At 40.0% G+C, this 20,562-nt stretch overlaps 1 protein-coding gene across 1 annotated transcript in view; it reads left to right on the top strand.

Moving 5' to 3' along the window:
• The window catches only part of LOC125229781, a 517,609-nt gene that overhangs the window by 130,123 nt on the left and 366,924 nt on the right, over positions 1-20,562 (top strand). The window contains exon 3 of the mRNA XM_048134722.1: positions 18,731-18,752. The gene's annotated coding sequence lies outside the window, so the exon portion shown is untranslated. The remainder of the gene's footprint in view (positions 1-18,730; positions 18,753-20,562) is intronic.

Genomic DNA, 20,562 nt, shown 5'->3' on the forward strand with positions numbered 1-20,562 from the left:
CAAGTTACAATTTTCAATTGGTTGTCAATGTCTAATATGACAAGTTGCAAAGAGACTTCCGCTTGTAACTTGTAACTTTCAGTTTTGAGAAATGGGACTCAGGGCGTTCTTGTTTGGAGTCAGGCGTTGGTGCCACACCAAAATTTGCCAAGTCCGTCTTCTTGGGGGTGGAAGGAAGAAGGAGACGAATGGGTAGTGTGGTACCCATTCGTCTCCTTCTTCCTTCCATTCCAGTCAGGCAACACTGAAGTGGCCAGTATATGCTTAGAAGTTACAAGATGTAAATGTAAATCAGGTTGCAAACACCGATGCAACTGCATAAAGAGGGTAGAGCCTTCTTTATGCAGTTCCATATGTACCCAGCTATGTCTCTGTCAAGGGAATGTATAGTATGAGTATGAGTAATCTGTCAATTAGGACACCACAGACTAAACTATAAGTGCTAACTTTTCAGTGTTGGATACTCTATGGCAGTTCCGACTCAATTATAATAAGCTCATTATAATTGACTTTAGTTAACTATAATAATTTCAAAAATAGAACTTCATACAATTTCTATACTAATTTGCGATATCTGGCAAATTTTCCTGCATCTGAAACACATTTTTTTTATCTGTCGCGTTATCGGCCAATCAGAGACGGTTATTACAAACAATTGGTTGCTAGGTAGGTAATTCGATGTTGACACAACGGTGAACGACTCTATTGACATTAATTTTAACTTGCATGAATGGTGATATTTCCGTCCATTGATGATGAAGATGATGACTCGTAGAAAAAGTATTGTATACAATAGTGATATAATTAAGCTTTTCACTCTCGTACCGTACTACACATGGTACTCGACTGAAAAGTTTTGTATTATATCACGATTGTATAAAATACTATTATATAAATTTCTTACAGGATTCACTACAATGAATAAATAACAGGTACAGTCGGTCTTTAGAGCGTGTGGTCCGACCCGAGTGTTGCCGTTGTCGACACCGGAGTCAATAATAATGAATCTTTTTCTATTTATGCATTAACACACCTCTGACACTGGCGATGAAAGAGGCGCGTTCCCCGCACACAGTCTAAGCTCGCGTAGGTGAACGCGTACTATCCTTTGTGAATAGGCTTTAATATCATATTTTTATATTTATAGAAAAAGCAAACCGTTTGACATTTAAATATGGTGACTTGAATTTGCAACTCACAGAAATTTTTTTTATTTTTTATTTCATTTAACATTAAATGGTCATTTTAGTACCAAAACTAAATTCTACGTTATTTATTTACTCGAAAACGATACTAAACATGACCTAATAGCTAAACGGGTTCTAATAGAGTTTTTTAAAATAAAGGCATTTTAAAATTACGCTCGCGGCGTCCCGACGCCGCGCGGCTTAAAGGTTTTTTTTCTAAAACTTAACGTTAGTAAAGGTGGGTAAAAGTTATATTTTTCATAATCTATATTAAATAGGCTTTCATATCATATTTTTTATTTGTAGATAAAGCAAACAGTTTGACATTTATGATGACTTGAATTTGTAAATCATAGATGAAAATTTCAAACTTTTCATTTTTTTTTATTTTATTTACCATTAAATTATAATTTTAGTACCAAAAATGAATTCGACGTTATTGATTTACTCGAAAACGATACCAAACATGACCTATGAACTAAACGGGGTATGTTAGAATTTTTCAAAGCAAGCCGGGTGAAGCGGTACTTTGACCCCCCCTCCCGAGCCCCAGGGGGGAGGCTCCCGAAGGCTCCCGATCTTAATCGGCTTATTTTGATATAAGGAACAACTGTGCCAAGTTTCATGCTTTGGTCAAGAAAATAAAGGTTTGGCCTCTTTTTGTCGATAAACGTCCCCACTACAATACTCCAGCGCTCTTCGATCTATCGAACCAGAGGCTGTGAGCTTTTTTTTATGGGATAGGAGGCAAACGAGCAGACAGGTCGCCTGATGGTTATGTTCAACCTTCAACTATCTCCACTAAAAAATCACGTCAATTCGTCGCTCCGTTTTGCCGTGAAAGACGGACACTTTCACGGACATACACTTTCCCATTTATAATATTAAAATAAAAAGTAAAATAAATGCACACCTCGGACACTGGCGATCAAATATATGAAAGAGGCGCGTTCCTAGCACACAGTCTAACCTACACGAGGTGAACGCGTACTGTGCTTGTATGAGCTGTGGTGAAAGGTCGACTTTTCGTATTTTTGACAAGCAGTAACTGTGAGGTAACCGAGAGGGGGTGAGCGGCACTTTCAGCGGGGAGCGGGAGTGGCCGTACTGTACGATAACTCTTTATTATACTGTCATAAAAGTATGGATTAAGGTTATTAAATCGAAACATCGAAATTGTTAAAATCCATTCCAGTTTCATTGCAGCTCAGCGGGTAGTTACACAGTTTAAAGGGTTTAATCCCGATTTCCAAACTTTACCTTTCATTGTGGTTAGTTTGTTCCTGATCCGTGTAGGTAAGTAGGTCAGTTGATACGCTTTTGATATAAGGGATCAAAAGAAATGGAGCCGGAAATGTAGCTAATAACATTTGACATGATGTACCTACTTCGATTTTTAAGATACGTTTGACTTTGCATCACATTATTTGCCAGAACAATGGCGGGATGGCCTGTGGCCTATTTCGCCAAAGTGACATTTACACTGTCGGGTGTCGGGTGACTATTGCCACTGTGGTGAAACAGGCCACTGGATGTATTCTACCGAAAATGGTGAGATAATGCTGACGACAGGTTTGGGTGGAACAAGAAAGGAGAGGCCTTTATCCATCAGGGGCGACTAAATTAGTCTTAAATGTAAAAAATATGGCGTATTAGATACATGCTTCAATCAAAAACGATTCTTTTAAATAGTTATCTTGCTTATTTATTCTAGCGATCTTGTTTATCCTCGCGGTGCGACTCAGCTACTTGGCAATTTGGAAGTTTCTGCGGAACCTGGGGGGTTACCATGACGTGCTAAAGCCGTTCAGTTTAGGTTGAGAGAGAGGGACGGAGCTATGTAACTGCTATAGCTGTGTCCCTTTCTCTCAACCTAAACTGAACGTCTTTAGTACGTCATGGTAACCCCCCTGACAACGAAAGTGGGTTGTTTGGAAACATTTCAATCTTACGGCCCGGCCACGACATTGGTCTAAGCGCGACAGCGGTGAGCGGCGGCCATACATTGGAGCGAGACACAGCGATGGGACTTTTCATTCGCACGTATGGCTGCCGCTCACCGCTGTCGCGCTTAGACCAATGTCGTGGCTGGGCCGTTACGGGAAGCAGTATTGAGTGACATCTTCGAAAACATGCATGAAGCTCATTTCCCTCACTGACATAGGAAACACAACGTAATTGTATGCAAAGCATTACGCTCTTGAACGCTTGCCGAGCTCCGAGCTAAGTGCAACATTACATTTACATTACAACCCGTCTAGGGGCTTAGTTTTAGCTACGAGTCTACGAGTAACACCAATTTAAAGTTCCACTATATACGGAAGTCAAGTGACATTTAAGAGATAAGTGGTAAATTTATTCATAAAATTAGTACAGATGTACTAATTTTATGAATAAATTTACCACTTATAAAAAAAACATAAAAAGAACTTAAAAATATTTACAAATAAAAGACAGGAGGAAGCTGGATGGATTGGGTGGTAGGGTGGCAGAAGGCTGGTAGCATTGCCGCGCTGGATCGCGATGCTTATTCGCTGCGCAAGAAATGAGCCAGCCCTCTGGTCACCCGTAGCATCAATGAGACGCTTTGCCATCTCCCAGAAAACAGAGTGTGCTCCGGGTCCCCAGTGTCCAATGGTCTCCACCCCAAACGGCTCAAACATGCAACCAGAATCTATATATAATCGCATGTTTGCGCCGTTTGAGATATGTTCATCCCCTTTGTATAGTTTTGATTTTCTGCAGAAGTTCTTCAATTAGAACTGGGCTGGTCATGTCTGCCGAATGCCGGACTACTTGTGGGCCAAGATAACCATGAAGTGGGAGCCCCACGAGTCAAACCGGAGATTCGGCAGACCACATCGGCGATGGCAGGATAACCTGGACTCATTTTTGATTGGACCAAAAGTAGCAAAGAATGGAAAAAGAGGGGGGAGGCCTTTGCCCATGCAGTCGGACACAGCAGGCTCTGAATAATAATAAATATTTCATACAATAAGGGCCACTTGAACCAACGAAAATGGAGTTAACCCATCATTTTATATGGAATTTGACTGATGACAGCCCATTAACCCTGAGTTAAGTGGTTGGTGCAAGTGGGCCTTAGTTGTTTAGGGCCACTTGCAGGATGGAGGGTTAACCCGAGGGTTAACCCACCATTTTATATGGAATTTGACAGTTAACAGCCGCAGACAGCAGCCAGCAGTTAAGTAGTTGATGCAAGTGGGCCTTAATGCATTACATTTCACAATGCTTAAATGTCTAAAGGTTGACTGGCAGAGAATGCCTTATTGCTTTAGTTGCTTTTTAGTTAAATAAATAGAATAATATTGCTAAGCACAACATCGCATCGCACCCCGTTAGAGGTAATCGCGACGCACCTGCCGTCGCTCGTTCGTCATGTGTATTCAAATTAAATTTCGGGACCACAAGGGTCTCGCAATTTACGAGATATCATGTAATGTGTTTGAAATGAGAAGGTGAATAATATAATGCATATATACAAAAATAGGACAGGCTGCGCCAGAGACACAACCGCAATGGTTGACGTGAAACGTGGTGAACTACCGCTAGAAGGCCGAAGGGTGAGATCCACGCAGGGCTGAAGTCAGTGCTCAAACACAATAATAATAGTAAGTGCCTAAAAGCGTTGGCCTATGTCCTAGTACCGCGTAAGGCCGAAGGCAGGCAGAAGCGTCCAGAAGCGTTGCGCTCGCGCTAGACCCTACCCCTGTCAAGTCTCATGGTGAATGTGAGGCACAGAGAACCTCCTATAGAGTAGAAATCTTGTATATTTTGTTCGCGATACGAGTCACCAGTGTTTGGGGTACGAGGAGCGGGCGGGGAATGTGTTAAGCGCGCTGTGATTGGCCGTTTCAAGGACGGCGGGCAGTCGCGCCAGATGAAAAGGGACAGAAGTATGACTGTCCCTCTACTGACGCGTAAGTGGCCAATGTAAGTTGACCTATGCCGGCTCTGAATAAATTATAAATATGACTTATTTGTGGAATGTAATGCCGTCTGTTTTTAAATTTGAGCTTCTTGTTACCTTTCCACACCATTTCAAACTACAGGTGGACATCTTTAAGGCATCAAAATACCCTTTTCCAATTTTTTTGTGCGAAAAACATGCGCTGCTTTCGGGTCTGTTACTTGGTCGATACTGATCGGGCACGGCGAGCGCCCGCGCTTATATCAGTGCAAATACTAGGAAGGCTGGCGACCGCGAGTCGTCTTGTAATGGACGTCTATAGGGGTTGGTCTGTGATGTGAGGTCAGGCTAAAACGGGAAAGTGATGAATCCATCATACATCAAATTTCACAGACAGTATTTTCTGCTGCCGGTTTAGCCGTTGACGCTACTTAGCGATCGAAACGCAGCGCAGTCTGGCTGCGTCGTGCCACTATAGAAGAGCGATATGATTATGCACTGAGAGAAAATACAACCAGTTTTCATGTTCGTTCAACAAGTTTTTTGGTTAAAATAGCGCCTACGTGCTCTTTGGTTCAAACAACAAGCTACTTGTCATTTGAATCGGCAATATATTTGAATCAACAAGTCGATTTTATAAAAACAACCTGACACATATTGTTTTAAACATACGTTTGGCTGATTCAAACGGATAAACCGCAACAAGTCGAACTTGTTAAATTCACAATGCAAATTTCTCTCAGTATGACGTTTCGGTATATTGTATAGTTTGAATATACTTAGTTATTTCACAGTATAATAAAGTGTACTATCGTACAATATGGCCACTCCCGCTCCCCGCTGAAAGTGCCCCCCACCCCCTCTCGGTTCACAGTTACCGCCTGTCAAAGACGCAAACAGTCGACCTGTCATATTTCACTCATACAAGCATAGTACTGATAGTACGCGTTCACCTACACGAGCTTAGGCTGTGTGCTAGGAACGCGCCTCTTTCATATATTTGATCGCCAGTGTCCGAGGTGTGGTTAGGTAGTATTATGCAAACGCTTTGAATTGTTTCAAAACCCGCCAGCTGTATTCGCGACACATTTTTACTTTTCCTGTTACATCAAACATCATCGTAAACATGGTAATGTTTCACAGATTAATGTATATGTAATGGTACAACAACATTTACGACTCTGTGAGGCTACCATGGGTTTTTAATACGTTACTCGATGGCGTATACGTCATGGAAAATGACATTTATTGTATGGAGAAAGTGGACAGCGCCCCCAGAAGATTACTCACTAGAAACAAAATGTAAATGTGCACGGCAAAATGTCCCACTTTGTCGATTGCTATAAAGCCGCTTTGTCAGTTTATTCACATAAAGTAAATCTCGCCTTAATGGTAACCAACAAAATGGGATGTTTTACTAAATACACTCAAATTTAGGTACATAACATATTCTAAAAAGAAAAACAAGAAATCATGATAGTCACCTATTTTAAAAAAAGGAAAAAATGAGGTATGAAAACAATGTGACGAGGTTGCTTGTGCTTTTTCAAGGAATTCGATTTCTAAAAATTTTTATAGTTTTTTGTTCCTTAAACAGTTTTCTTACCAGCACATTTTTCAAAATATCGGTCTTCATGGAACAACATACCCCCTGATGAGGCGGGTTGTACCTTCATCCGTCGTTTTAAATACAAAGCTTTCAGTGTTATCCTGTGTCAAAAAACAACAGACGTATAACACTTCAAGTTCTCGCGCTTTGTACACATATTTAAAGTCACATACAGGTCGAACGCGATTAATTAACATTATTTTTACCTTTTTTTGCAAGGTTTCGGCCGAAACGTTGGGAAAAAAGGTAAAAATAATGTTAATTAATTGCGTTCGACCTGTATGTGACTTTAAATATGTGAACAACAAACGTAATGTAATTGTAAAATCTCGTGGTATAGGCCCAGGTGCCGCGACACCTGTCGTCGCTCGTTCGTCATACGCGCTCGGATTTAATTTCGAGACCACAAGGACGTAATTTACGAGATGCTGTAATGTGTCTGAATATTACTTATGTCGCTCGTAATGGGGATAGCGATGAATTATTAGGACGGTTTCAGTAATAAATGCGTTTTTAGAAATGTTAATTTCTTCAGCTGGGCGTAAGATTTCAATTTACACTTTTTTTTTAATACTACGTCCGTCGGTGACAAACAAGCATACGATCCACCTGCTGGAAAGCGGTGTTTTGGTTAAACACATCGATATTTTTGGGGAGACCCTTAATCACAATCATCTTATTTGATAACGTTAGCGGCCATGTCTATATTTCCAAGACGATAAAATTTATTTGTGGGCATTCTCAGCACAAATCGTATGCAAATGTAACTGCCATATTAAGTAGCTTTATTCACAATGAGAGAAATTTGCATTGTGAATTTAACAAGTTCGACTTGTTGCGGTTTATCCGTTTGAATCAGCTAAACGTATGTTTAAAACAATATGTGTCAGGTTGTTTTTATAAAATCGACTTGTTGATTCAAATATATTGCCGATTCAAATGACAAGTAGCTTGTTGTTTGAAACAAAGAGCACGTAGGCGCTATTTTAACCAAATAAATTAATAGTTTAAAAAACACTATAAACCACGCTTTTATAAATGCACGTAAAAGCCAAAAATAAATTATGGATCGTTCAAGTTGTCTCTATTTGTGAGCTGAAGTTTAAAAACTATGTGCTTTTAATTATAATATTTGATTGTAAAAGCGTGGGGCGCTGGAACAGGAAAGACTTTTTGTATAACTTGCTGATAAATCAAATTATGCTATGTTACGGGAAGGAGGTTACACAGATTGACGCGCTAACTGGAGTTGCAGCATGACTAATAGGTTCTACATTAAACAGTCAAATCAATTAAAAGTCAGTGTTCAAAGTAGGTACCAGTTTGTCGAACTCAGACAAAATATGCGCTAGTAGCGAGGAGAGTCGACAGTCACCGACACTTAGAACGCAGCTTTTTTCCGGTAATCAAAGTACAAAAGGGGAAAGTGTCTACAGTGACAGGATGCAGAGTTCTTGTTCGTGAACGAGATATCTTTGGTTCTCTTTGGTAACCCTTAGGCGGCATATGTAAACGTTATGTTCTTATGCAACTTCATTCGCCAGGAAGTTCGATTTAGTATTTGTTTACAAGAAAGTCTTTCCTGTTCCAGCGCCCCACGCTTTTACAATCAAATATTATAATTAAAAGCACATAGTTTTTAAACTTCAGCTCACAAATAGAGACAACTTGAACGATCCATAATTTATTTTTGGCTTTTACGTGCATTTATAAAAGCGTGGTTTATAGTGTTTTTTAAACTATTAATTTATTTTATACTTTTTAGTCATTAATAATGAAATACTTTTAACATTTATACATAAATTTATTTCAAGTAGGCGGATTCTACATGCCTTTTGTGGCTTAACGTGTACTTATTGCTAATTGCTTCTTAATAATAACTAGCGGCTACCTTCTTATTACGGTATTATCATAAAAATGTTTATACCTAGTAAGTTATCCGTAAAAGATAAACAATATAGACATGTGCCATCGCGGACTTTTTGAAGACATTAGAGAGACATACTTTCGCCATACATTGTTTTGAAGCTCTCAGCTAGTGGGATTTTGTTTGACTCGATTAGAAAATATTGTCACATTTCAACTAATTCAAACAAAATTTTAGTATTTCTTTTTTGCCGAGCCCCCCTTTATTTGCTCTTAAGGGTCACAGGAAAACCATTACCCAACTTATTTTAAATACAACGTTGATCTTTCTTTTATGCGGGGGCTTCGCCCCCCGAGCCCCCCTTTGTTTGCTCTTAAAGGTCACAATAAAACGCTAACCCAACTTATTTTAAATACTACGTTAATCTTTCTTTTATGCGGGGGGCTTCGCACCCCGAGCCCCCCTTTTCAGGGTAACAATAAAACCCTAACTCAACTTATTTTGAATACAACATTTATCTTTCTTTTATGCGGGGGGCTTCGCCCCCCGAGCCCCCCTTTGTTTGCTCTTAAAGGTCACAAGAAAACGCTAACCCAACTTATTTTAAATACTACGTTAATCTTTCTTTGATGCGGGGGCTTCGCCCCCCGAGCCCCCCTTTGTTTGCTCTTAAAGGTCACAAGAAAACGCTAACCCAACTTATCTTAAATACTACGTTGATCTTTCTTTCATGCGGGGGGCTTCGCCCCCCGAGCCCCCGTTTGTTTGCTATTAAAGGTCACAAGAAAACGCTAACCCAACTTATCTTAAATACTACGTTGATCCATCTTTCATGCGGGGGCTTCGCCCCCCGAGCCCCCCTTTTCTTTACTCTTAAGGATAACAAGAAAACCTTAACCCAACTTATTTTAAATACAACGTTGATCTTTCTTTTATGCGGGGGGCTTCGCCCCCCGAGCCCCCGTTTGTTTGCTCTGAAAGGTCACAAGAAAACGCTAACCCAACTTATTTTAAATACAACGTTGATCTTTCTTTTATGCGGGGGGCTTTGCCCCCCGAGCCCCCCTTTGTTTGCTCTTAAAGGTCACAAGAAAACGCTAACCCAACTCATCTTAAATACTACGTTGATCTTTCTTTAATGCGGGGGCTTCGCCCCCCGAGCCCCCCTTTGTTTGCTCTTAAAGGTCACAAGAAAACGCTAACCCAACTTATTCTAAATACTACGTTGATCTTTCTTTCATGCGGGGGCTTCGCCCCCCGAGCCCCCCTTTTCTTTACTCTTAAGAATCACAAGAAAACCTTAACCCAACTTATTTTAAATACAACGTTTAGCTTTCTTTTATGCGGGGGGCTTCGCCCCCCGAGCCCCCGTTTGTTTGCTCTGAAAGGTCACAAGAAAACGCTAACCCAACTTATTTTAAATACAACGTTGATCTTTCTTTTATGCGGGGGGCTTTGCCCCCCGAGCCCCCCTTTGTTTGCTCTTAAAGGTCACAAGAAAACGCTAACCCAACTCATCTTAAATACTACGTTGATCTTTCTTTAATGCGGGGGGCTTCGCCCCCCGAGCCCCCCTTTGTTTGCTCTTAAAGGTCACAAGAAAACGCTAACCCAACTTATTCTAAATACTACGTTGATCTTTCTTTCATGCGGGGGCTTCGCCCCCCGAGCCCCCCTTTTCTTTACTCTTAAGAATCAGAAGAAAACCTTAACCCAATTTATTTTAAATACAACGTTTATCTTTCTTTTATGCGGGGGGCTTCGCCCCCCGAGCCTCCCTTTGTTTGCTCTTAAAGGTCACAAGAAAACGCTTACCCAACTTATCTTAAATACTACGTTGATCTTTCTTTCATGCGGGGGGCTTCGCCCCCCGAGCCTCCCTTTGTTTGCTCTTAAAGGTCACAAGAAAACGCTAACCCAACTTATTCTAAATACTACGTTGATCTTTTTTTTATGCGGGGGCTTCGCCCCCCGAGCCCCCCTTTTCTTTACTCTTAAGGATCACAAGAAAACCTTAACCCAACTTATTTTAAATACAACGTTGATCTTTCTTTTATGCGGGGGGCTTCGCTCCCCGAGCCCCCATTTGTTTGCTCTGAAAGGTCACAAGAAAACGCTAACCCAATTTATTTTAAATACTACGTTAATCTTTCTTTTATGCGGGGGGTTTCGCCCCCCGAGCCCCCCTTTGTTTGCTCTTAAAGGTCACAAGAAAACGCTAACCCAACTTATCTTAAATACTACGTTGATCTTTCTTTCATGCGGGGGGCTTCGCCCCCGAGCCCCCTTTGTTTGCTCTGAAAGGTCACAAGAAAACGCTAACCCAACTTATTTTAAATACTACGTTGATCTTTCTTTCATGCTTCCTCTTATCTTCCGGCACCATCATCAGGCCTTGAAACCTAATCGTAGTCATAGTTCATTACAAGACTTTTCTAAGAAGCCCAAAAACAGCTATGATACGATGTTCCATCATGTAGTTCCAGTTCATATCTTCCGGCTCCATCATCAGACCTTGAAACCTAATCGTAGTCAAAGTTCATTACAAGACTTTTCTAAGAAGCCCAAAAACAGCTATGATACGATGTTCCATCATGTAGTTCCAGTTCATATCTTCCGGCTCCATCATCAGGCCTTGAAACCTAATCGTAGTCATAGTTCATTACAAGACTTTTCTAAGAAGCCCAAAAACAGCTATGATACGATGTTCCATCATGTAGTTCCAGTTCATATCTTCCGGCTCCATCATCAGACCTTGAAACCTATTCGTAGTCAAAGTTCATTACAAGACTTTTCTAAGAAGCCCAAAAACAGCTATGATACGATGTTCCATCATGTAGTTCCAGTTCATATCTTCCGGCTCCATCATCAGACCTTGAAACCTAATCGTAGTCAAAGTTCATTACAAGACTTTTCTAAGAAGCCCAAAAACAGCTATGATACGATGTTCCATCATGTAATTCCAGCTGATATCTTCCGGCTCCATCATCAGACCTTGAAACCTATTCGTAGTCAAAGTTCATTACAAGACTTTTCTAAGAAACCCAAAAACAGCTATGATACGATGTTCCATCATGTAGTTCCGGTTCACATCTTCCGGCTCCATCATCAGATCAGTTCAACAGTACCATATTATTGTATTGTCATCAGAACTACATACAGCTGCCAATTTTCATTACGCTACGATCCTTGGAAGATGGTTAAATTAGCCTCCGCAGATTCCATTACATAGTTAGTTACATACACGACGACCTAATAAAAGCGTGTTAAAAACTTGTTGAACGAACATGAAAACTGGTTGTATTTTCTCTCAGTGCGCCTTTACGCGAGCATAGCCCTTGGTAGAACCTGTGTGCGTAGCCGAATGCACAAACGCTGACGATAATATCTCTTTCGTAGCTATCTTTCTCTATCGCTCTTGCGTATTGGCGCGACAGAGCCAGACTACATTTCTGCGGCGTTTCGGTGGCATTTCGCGTCGCAGAAATGCCATTCGGCTACGGGGCCTGATTACTCTGATTGCTGCATTTGCAGCCGCAGGCGAAATTGTGCGTTCGGCCGAGCCAGCAACATGTGACCTGCTGATTGGACATCATTGACTAATGACTTGACGTGGCATTCGCATGAAGGCTGCAGTGAATGCCTACTGTAGCATACTGTGATGTTGGCACCACATATACTGTCAATTTCTTAATAAATAATACAATGAGAATCGGATAGAATGCTCTAATTGCGTGAGTACGCAGCAATACGCAAAGAAGTTACTCCATTTGAAATACGAAGGCCTGATAGTACTTGAAACTAAAAAAGCCTATAATGTTTGCATTTTGTTATCTAATTAGGAGCAATTAAAGCGTCGGTGCGTACCAACTGCATACAACAAAAGCCAAAATAAAGCGAAAGTGCATATAAAATACCAAACCGAAAAAGGGTGGCCATCAGCGTTAGCACGTGATTGCCGCGAGAGTATACATAGCCTACCCCTCCGTAGCCTGTGTGGTGACGGGTTAAGAATTTCACCACCCCCTTTCTTCCCGTGGGTGTCGTAGAAGGCGACTATGGGATATGGGTTAAATTGTGGTGTAGGCGAGAGGCTGGCAACCTGTCACTGCAATGCCACAGTTTCGTTTTCTTTTAACCCCTTATTTGCCAAGAGTGGCCCTGAAGCTTTAGTAGTTTCATGTGCTCTGCCTACCCCTTTATGGGATACAGGCGTGATTGTATGTGTTGTATGTATGTATGTATACATTACATATATGTCACCGCGAGTTAGAGCACATGTCTTCTTCTAATTGCATTAATGACATAGAAAAGAACGCTAGGGTAGTCAGTCTCTCTCTCGTGGCAATCATGTGTTAACCCCACAGAACTTAATTTAGATAGAATAAACAAATTCATATATTTGTATAGGGGCCGAGCGTGTCAAATTTTGTACTGAAGTTGATTCTTGCCTGTAATTTTAAATATGTCTCAGGCTCTTGATTGTTCATAATTTTTGTGTTGTTGCAATTGAATATCACGTAACGAGGCATTTTTTATGTTTTGGTTGACTTCAACTTACAAAAATTGACGCCCGAAAGCTGCAAGCTGCGAGTAAAGACGGACAACTCAGTGGATTTCACTGAGTTCATTTGACACGCTAAGTAGATACGTTTGCTTGATCTATGGTATATATGACATCTGTGGTTAACCCTGCTGGTATATTTTGTTTTTAACCCCCGACGGAAAAACGTCGGGGTGATATAAGTTTGACGTGTCTGTCTGTGTGTATGTCTGTTTGTCTGTCTGTCTGTCTGTGTGTCTATCTGTGGCATCGTAGCTCTCAAAACGATGAACCGATTTTGATTTAGTTTTTTTGTCTGAAAGCTGATTTAGTCGGGAGTGTTCTTAGCCATATTTCATGAAAATCGGTCCACTATGTCGCGGTCGGGGGTTTTTTCAAAATTTTAATTTTGTGGTTAGGTTATCAGTAATCCTATTGTTAACTCTAATTAACACAAGTCAAATTATATTTTATTGAAAATATTTCAACTTGTGCTATCTTAAAGTAGTCACACCACTATTATATAAATTAAACCAAAAATAAATTACACATTAAGAAAGAAAAAGTGACCAAGGCCTCCAGTGCCTGAAGCTGGAATCGAACCAGCGTACCCTGCAATTGAGGCACTGGAGGCCTTGGTCACTTTTTTTTTCTATTGTTAACGCCTAATGGCCGTCTCAAGTGCTGTCGGATATTAGTAAATGGATCGTCGCGTGACTAATCTTTACATCAAACAGTTTTACCAACATTCATACTTAAGCTAGGTAACTTATATTAAATCCATGGCAATTTCGTCCCTTCAACTTGTCCGAGCCCGTTTTAACATACTAATATTGGCCATTAAAATAAATTAAATATCTGGGAACGCCCAAAAGGTTTAATCCCTTTAGTGATAATTTTGAACCAACATAACCAGAACCCTTTTAAGGAGAATCTTTATTTACATAAAATGCCAAAGATTCCTGGATAACATGTTTTCTGTAAACTTCACATAAATGTAAATCTTATAGGAGGGGCGTAAGGTTAATATTTTTGGTGGGTGTTCGATTCGTATAAGCTTTTAAGAGTGGGTAATGGGTTTCGTATACGATGGAATAATGCGTCACATTAACTCGAGCCGGCCTCAGATACAGATTTTTGGTCATAGGTATATTCAAAATACATTATATTTTCGTTCCTATAAATTGGTCCATGAGATAGACACTGTAACTTAGTAGATACATGTATAAGTTAGGCACTACGTGTATATTTGTGAGCGTGTTTAGTAAAACGTCCCACTTTGTCGCTTACCATAAAGACGAGATTTGTTTGTATCTTTATATGAATATTTAAACTGACAAAGCGGCTTTATAGCAATCGACAAAGTGGCATGTTTTACTAAACACACTCACATTTAGTGAGTTTTAATTTAGGATGTAGCCTTTTGAGAGAATTTAACATGAATTCGAATATAGTAAATTACGATACAAGTGCGTAAAAAAGGAAATCCAAAACGAGTGGCGATAAATTAAAACACGACCGCTGTACGCCGTAATGTACTATATTACTGTTGTTCTTTTGCAATATCACCTGGGGCCTATTCCACAAGAGTGACAATTGTCGCCCGACAGTGACTTCGCCGTTCATCGTCGGTTCAAGTGTTACTTATCAACCCAGAAACAGGCAGAAAATTGTCAGTGTGACACCTTACACAGAACAGATCAACTTAGCCCCAAAATAAGCAATGTTTACTATGAGTGCTAAGCGACGATATACATACTTAAATAGATAAATACGTACTTATATACATAGAAAACATCCATGACTCAGGAACAAATATCTGTGCTCATCAGACAAATAAATGCCCTTACCGGGATTCGAATCCAGGACCGCGGCTAAGCAGGCGGGGTCACTACCGACTGAGCCAGACCGGTCGTCTAAATAGCTCAGGGGCCCATTTCTCGAAGCTACTAGTTACAATTTACAAGTGGTTGCCAATGTCTAATATGACAAGTTGGAAAGACACTTCCGCTTGTAACTTGTAACTTTCAGTTTTCAGAAATGGGCCCCTGCTCTGTGTTTAAGTAAATATGTATCCTAGCGTGTCCCACTTTTGTGAAAAAGGTTAGTACGCTCTCTCTCCACCTTTTCTACATCATCATCATCATCAGCCTATCGCAGTCCACTGCTGGACATAGGCCTCCCCAATACCACGCCACCGTTTCCGATCTTCGGCTGCTCGCATCCAGCTCCTGCCAGCCATCCTGCGCAAATCGTCGCTCCACCTTGCCTGAGGGCGTCCTAAACTACGCTTGCCGAGACGCGGTATCCAGTGTCTCCACTTAAGAACTCGTTTACCCCAACGGTTGTCGGTTCTACGGCTAATATGGCCAGCCCACTGCCACTTCCGATCTTTGACGACCGGTCTGGCTCAGTCGATAGTGACCTTGCCTGCTGAGCCGCGGTCCTGGGTTCGAATCCCGGTAAGGGCATTTATTTGTGTGATGAGCACAGATATTTGTTCCTGAGTCATGGATGTTTTTTATGTAAGTATATAAGTATGTAATTTATCTATTTAAGTATGTATATCGTCGCTTAGCACTCATAGTACAAGCTTTGATTAGTTTGGGGCTAAGTTGATCTGTGTAAGGTGTCCCCAATATTTATTTATTTTATTTATTTACTTCAGCTTGCTAATAAGGATATTGCCTTTTCTACGTATCCATTTAATTTCCCGTATACTTTTAATATGTATCATATATTGTACAATATTTTTTACATTCAATATCACACATGTGACGTCACTACCGGAACTTCGAAGCTTTAATATTTTATAAAACGTTAAAACGTGAACTACGTCATTGCAGTTCGTTGCAGCTGTGAATATTAACGTGTGAATTACGTTAACGTGAAAACGTGAATTTGGTTCATTGAAGTACTTTTTACTGTTTGTATAGTTGAACTAATATCACAATATCAGGTAAACTATTCATGCAAGGAAAATAATAACTGCAAAAGCATTACTAACTATTTACTAAGATTTTTAAAAGTCACCCACGAGGCGAATGCAAAGATATTGAGTGATTTTAAAAATGTGTACATGCATGCATATGCGAGAATTCAAAGTGTTATACAAACTGTCTTAATTGATTTCCGTTAACTTTAACGGATGGTTATTTATAGCTGAAAACCCTGATTTTGTACATATTAATCTTTAATATTGTCTGAATCGCTCGTCCCTGCCTCTTAATTTTCTACATTTCTAGGTCACAATTAAGTAAATATACAGTGTGTGGTCTCGTGATAGACGGTTTTCCATCAATATAATTATTTTCGCAAAAGCTTTATGATTGCCCGACCCACATACATTTTTGGCAGAATGCCTGACATAGCCATATAGCTACCTATTTATACATATATCCAGCAAATCTAGATAATGGTCTAGTCTGTATCGAAGGATAAAACAAAAAATGTTTTAGTCCCAGTTTCACGAAAACTTTTTCACCGTTTTTTTTTGTTTTCCGTTAAATTCAACATTTGTTCGCGATTTCAGCATTGGTCCCATGATAAAAGTTGTAGGTATATTATAATCTCGAAAGCCACTTTGCTAAGTATGGCTGGTCTTTTTTTATGTCACCGTGTATATTCTTCTTTTTCAACCTTGCATTGTCCCTGCCCAGCGCCTCGCTTAGTCTTCTCCACTTTGCCCTGTAGTCTTCGGCATCCTCAGGTATGAGATTGTTCTCTTGCATGTCCGCTCATCCGCTGTCACGACGTCCAGCCAGCGCTTTAGGCCTACCGCGGCCGCGTGACCTATTAGGGGCTTGGACAGTGAGATTTAAGCATCTGTTTCCGACGTAGTCTACCGGTCTGCGGCGTACTTATATGGTCATACCAACAGAGGATGTATCGTATCTAATTATTATTATTAAAAATTTCGTATTATATCTTCTGCTAGATACCAAATCACAAGTACCTCTAAATATCCACCTTTGACGTCTCGCAAAAACCGGATCTCCAATAACCTAATAATGGATTATTAAAAGCACGACAATGGCCTCAGATTGGACGCTTGGAATACTCTAAATACGGGGAATATTACGTCTTTCGCCTCTTTTGTGTTTCGGTAATGGATAAGGGTGAACGAAGTACTATCGACGGCAGCTGAAGGAACCATTCTACCATGATAACTTTGAAATCGGACTAAGTAGTGCGCACACAGTTCAAGTGGGTTTTGTTTTTATGGTATACGCAGCACATGAGCAGAAATGAGCATCATCAGGCCCCGTAGCCGAATGGCATTTCTGCGATGCAAAAACGCCGCAGAAAATGTAGTCTGGCTCTGTCGCGCTAGTACGCACGAGCGGTAGAGATAGATAGCTACGAAAGAGATAAATATTAGCGTGAGCTTTTCATGAGCGTTTGTGAATTCGGCTACGCCATAGATTAAATATAAGAAGATCATACCATCCCATGCATTAAAATGCGACCGCCTAAGAACGCACATACACTACACCACACATAGATGGCGCCACAAAAAAATGTCTTGTAGCTTTTGATTATATGTACTTGTAGATGGCGTTAAGTGTCATAGCGCAAGGGACCTCACAAGGTAGCTCATTTCACAACTTGCACGTTCTGGGCAAAAACCAAGGAGAAGCCCGTTTATTCTTGGTTTGCCACGTGTCTAGAGTGAGGTTGAACTTTGATGAGAGGTGCGGTGATAAAAGCGTGCGGTGGTGGCACGAAGTCAAGAAGTTCTCCAGAACATTCGGGTAGTTAAAAAAACGTCAAAATGTCTCAGAAGTTTTCGCCTATTGTCTGCCCGGGATAAGTTTAGGTTTATTGGTATATTTTAAGTCTGTATTAGACATTTTCCAAGCAAATACTTGAGAAGGTTTTATTTGCGAACTTTCATTAATTTCATTATGTACAAAATCAATACACGAGATGTCAATTCGCGCTAATTCTGTGACTTCTATCTCAAATAAATTAAATAGTAAATTTCTTATTTTCCCTAAACGACATTCATTTAGAGGAAAATATTTCTTGTTTTTCTGTTATTGTTTTGTAAATTAAAATACCAAGCGTAGTATTTGATTTTTTTTCAATAAAATATTTTATTATTTTAAAATTCTATAAATAATCTTTAACAAGAAAATAATCGAGTTCACGTGTTATGAGACATCTAATAAAAAACTTTATAGATATCTGTATTCTGTATTGTACGAGTTTCTTCTTTGGTTTCAATAGATCGTAATAATATCAATCAACTAACGCTCATGAGAAGTTAAGTCTTGTATCCTAATATTCTTTTCAGTACAGATGGTGTTTTTTTTACGCACTAGTGCGAGAAGTGGTTCATTATAATGCCAGGTCGAAACTTCGGAGCTTCATCTGTACTGAAAAACGTCGTACGATACACGTGCGAAAAGGAAATTCGTAACTCGTGTCGATTTAAAACACTCCCTTCTGTCGTGTTTTAATTTATCGCCACTCGTTTCGAACTTCCTTTTTTACGCAATTATATCGTAATGTACTATTATGAATAGTTAAGGTATAATTAAAAAAGTTGTTCAATCGTTCCAAATTAATTTATTCCTTCTCGTTTCAGGTCTCGCCTGGCTTCGATACTGGTAAGTTCACAAACTTGAAACTTTACAGTGAACAAGGTTACAATATTGAATTTTACAAGAGAGATGTGAAAGAAAGTACCTAACATTTTAGAGCGAAACCTGTTCTTGTGCGATTTGACCACAGACAAGGCCCGATTGGAACATTAAATCAAATACATATACATCTATAACACTAACAATCCATATCATATCAATAGGCTTAGGACTTTTTTCGCATACCGTGGTTTTAAAATCCGTGGAGTGGCCATATATATGAAAAATTTTCGAAGTCAAAGTCCAACAATATGATGTCATATTAAATACTAGCTTTTGCTCGCGGCTTCGCTCGTGTTAAATTCGAAAATTGCGGAATGCTCCATACAAACTTCAATCCCCCCTTTTAGGGAAGTGGGGGGCTACAAAGAGACAAAATGTAACCTATGTCACTCCATCCATTCAACTATCTTAACTAAAAAAAAACCGGTCAAGTGCGAGTCGGACTCGCTCACCGAGGGTTCCGTACAAACTTTCAATAGTAAGTAAGTAAGTAAGTAAATATTCTTTATTGCACCATTTTACATGTTATATGTATACAGAATGTTTAGTGAGAGTATAACTAGGTAACAACAGGCGGTCTTATCGCTAAAAAGCGATCTCTTCCAGACAACCTTAGGGTAGCTGGAAAAACGGAACAGAAACAAAAGTTAACAGGCAGTGCAAGAACAAAAAATATAGAGAAAACCAACACAAACACACATACATATATACCGAATACATAAATAAATATACCTTACATACACATAATACATACATACATACATACATAAATACAATAAATAAAAATGGCAACTTAAGATAGAGATAGATAGTATAATTTAAGCTGATTTTTGAAAATTGGAAGAGATTTTGCTAGTCTTAATTCTACTGGTAAGGAATTCCACAACCGTACAGCCCGGAAGGTAAAAGAGTTGCTATAGAATTTAGAAGTAGATGGTGGGGGAGCAAGAATATGAGTTTGAGAACATCTGATAGAAGAGAGAAACTTGAAACGCTCTTTGAGATAAGGCGGAGTAGCAGGGTTAAAGAGAATGCCAAAAAGAAGGGCGAGTATATGAGAGTCCCGGCGGCGACGAATAGGGAGCCATTTGAGCTGAGAACGGAAGTGAGACACGTGGTCATATTTGCGCAAGCCGAAAATAAATCTTATACAAAGATTCTGCAGACGCTCAAGTTTATTGAGTTGATCCTCCGTAAGGTCAATATAGCAAATGTCGGCATAATCTAATATGGGCAATAAGAGAGATTCAGCAAGCGCAATCCTAGTTGCGTAAGGCAAGAGATTACGAAGCCTACGGAGAGATGCGGCCGCAGCGAACATTTTCCTGCTAACCTCACTCACCTGAGCTGTCCAAGAAAGACTCTGATCCATCAAGATACCCAGATTTTTAACCTTTGGAGAGAATGGAATCCGTACGCCATCAAACACAATGGCAGGTAAAGAATTAAAGTCAATCCTGGAAGTAAGCTTTGAGCTACCTATGACTATTACCTGGGATTTAGTAGGGTTTACCGAGAGACCGTAACATTTAGTCCAGTTTAGTATTCTCTCCAGATCAGTGTTTAAGGCGCAGATAGTCTGAGGTAGATCGGCAGCAGAACTCTGAGCATAAATCTGAAGATCGTCAGCGTAAAGGTGGTAGGAAGAAGAAATATTGGAAGTAATAGAGTTTATGAAGATCGAAAAAAGTAAAGGAGACAACACGCCGCCCTGTGGGACACCAGCCAGCGTGTTGCACCACGAAGAACGAAAGGAATCCACTTTTATACGCTG

Source organism: Leguminivora glycinivorella, chromosome 9 (genome assembly GCF_023078275.1).
Source record: "Leguminivora glycinivorella isolate SPB_JAAS2020 chromosome 9, LegGlyc_1.1, whole genome shotgun sequence".
NCBI classification, from domain to species: Eukaryota; Metazoa; Arthropoda; class Insecta; order Lepidoptera; family Tortricidae; genus Leguminivora; species Leguminivora glycinivorella.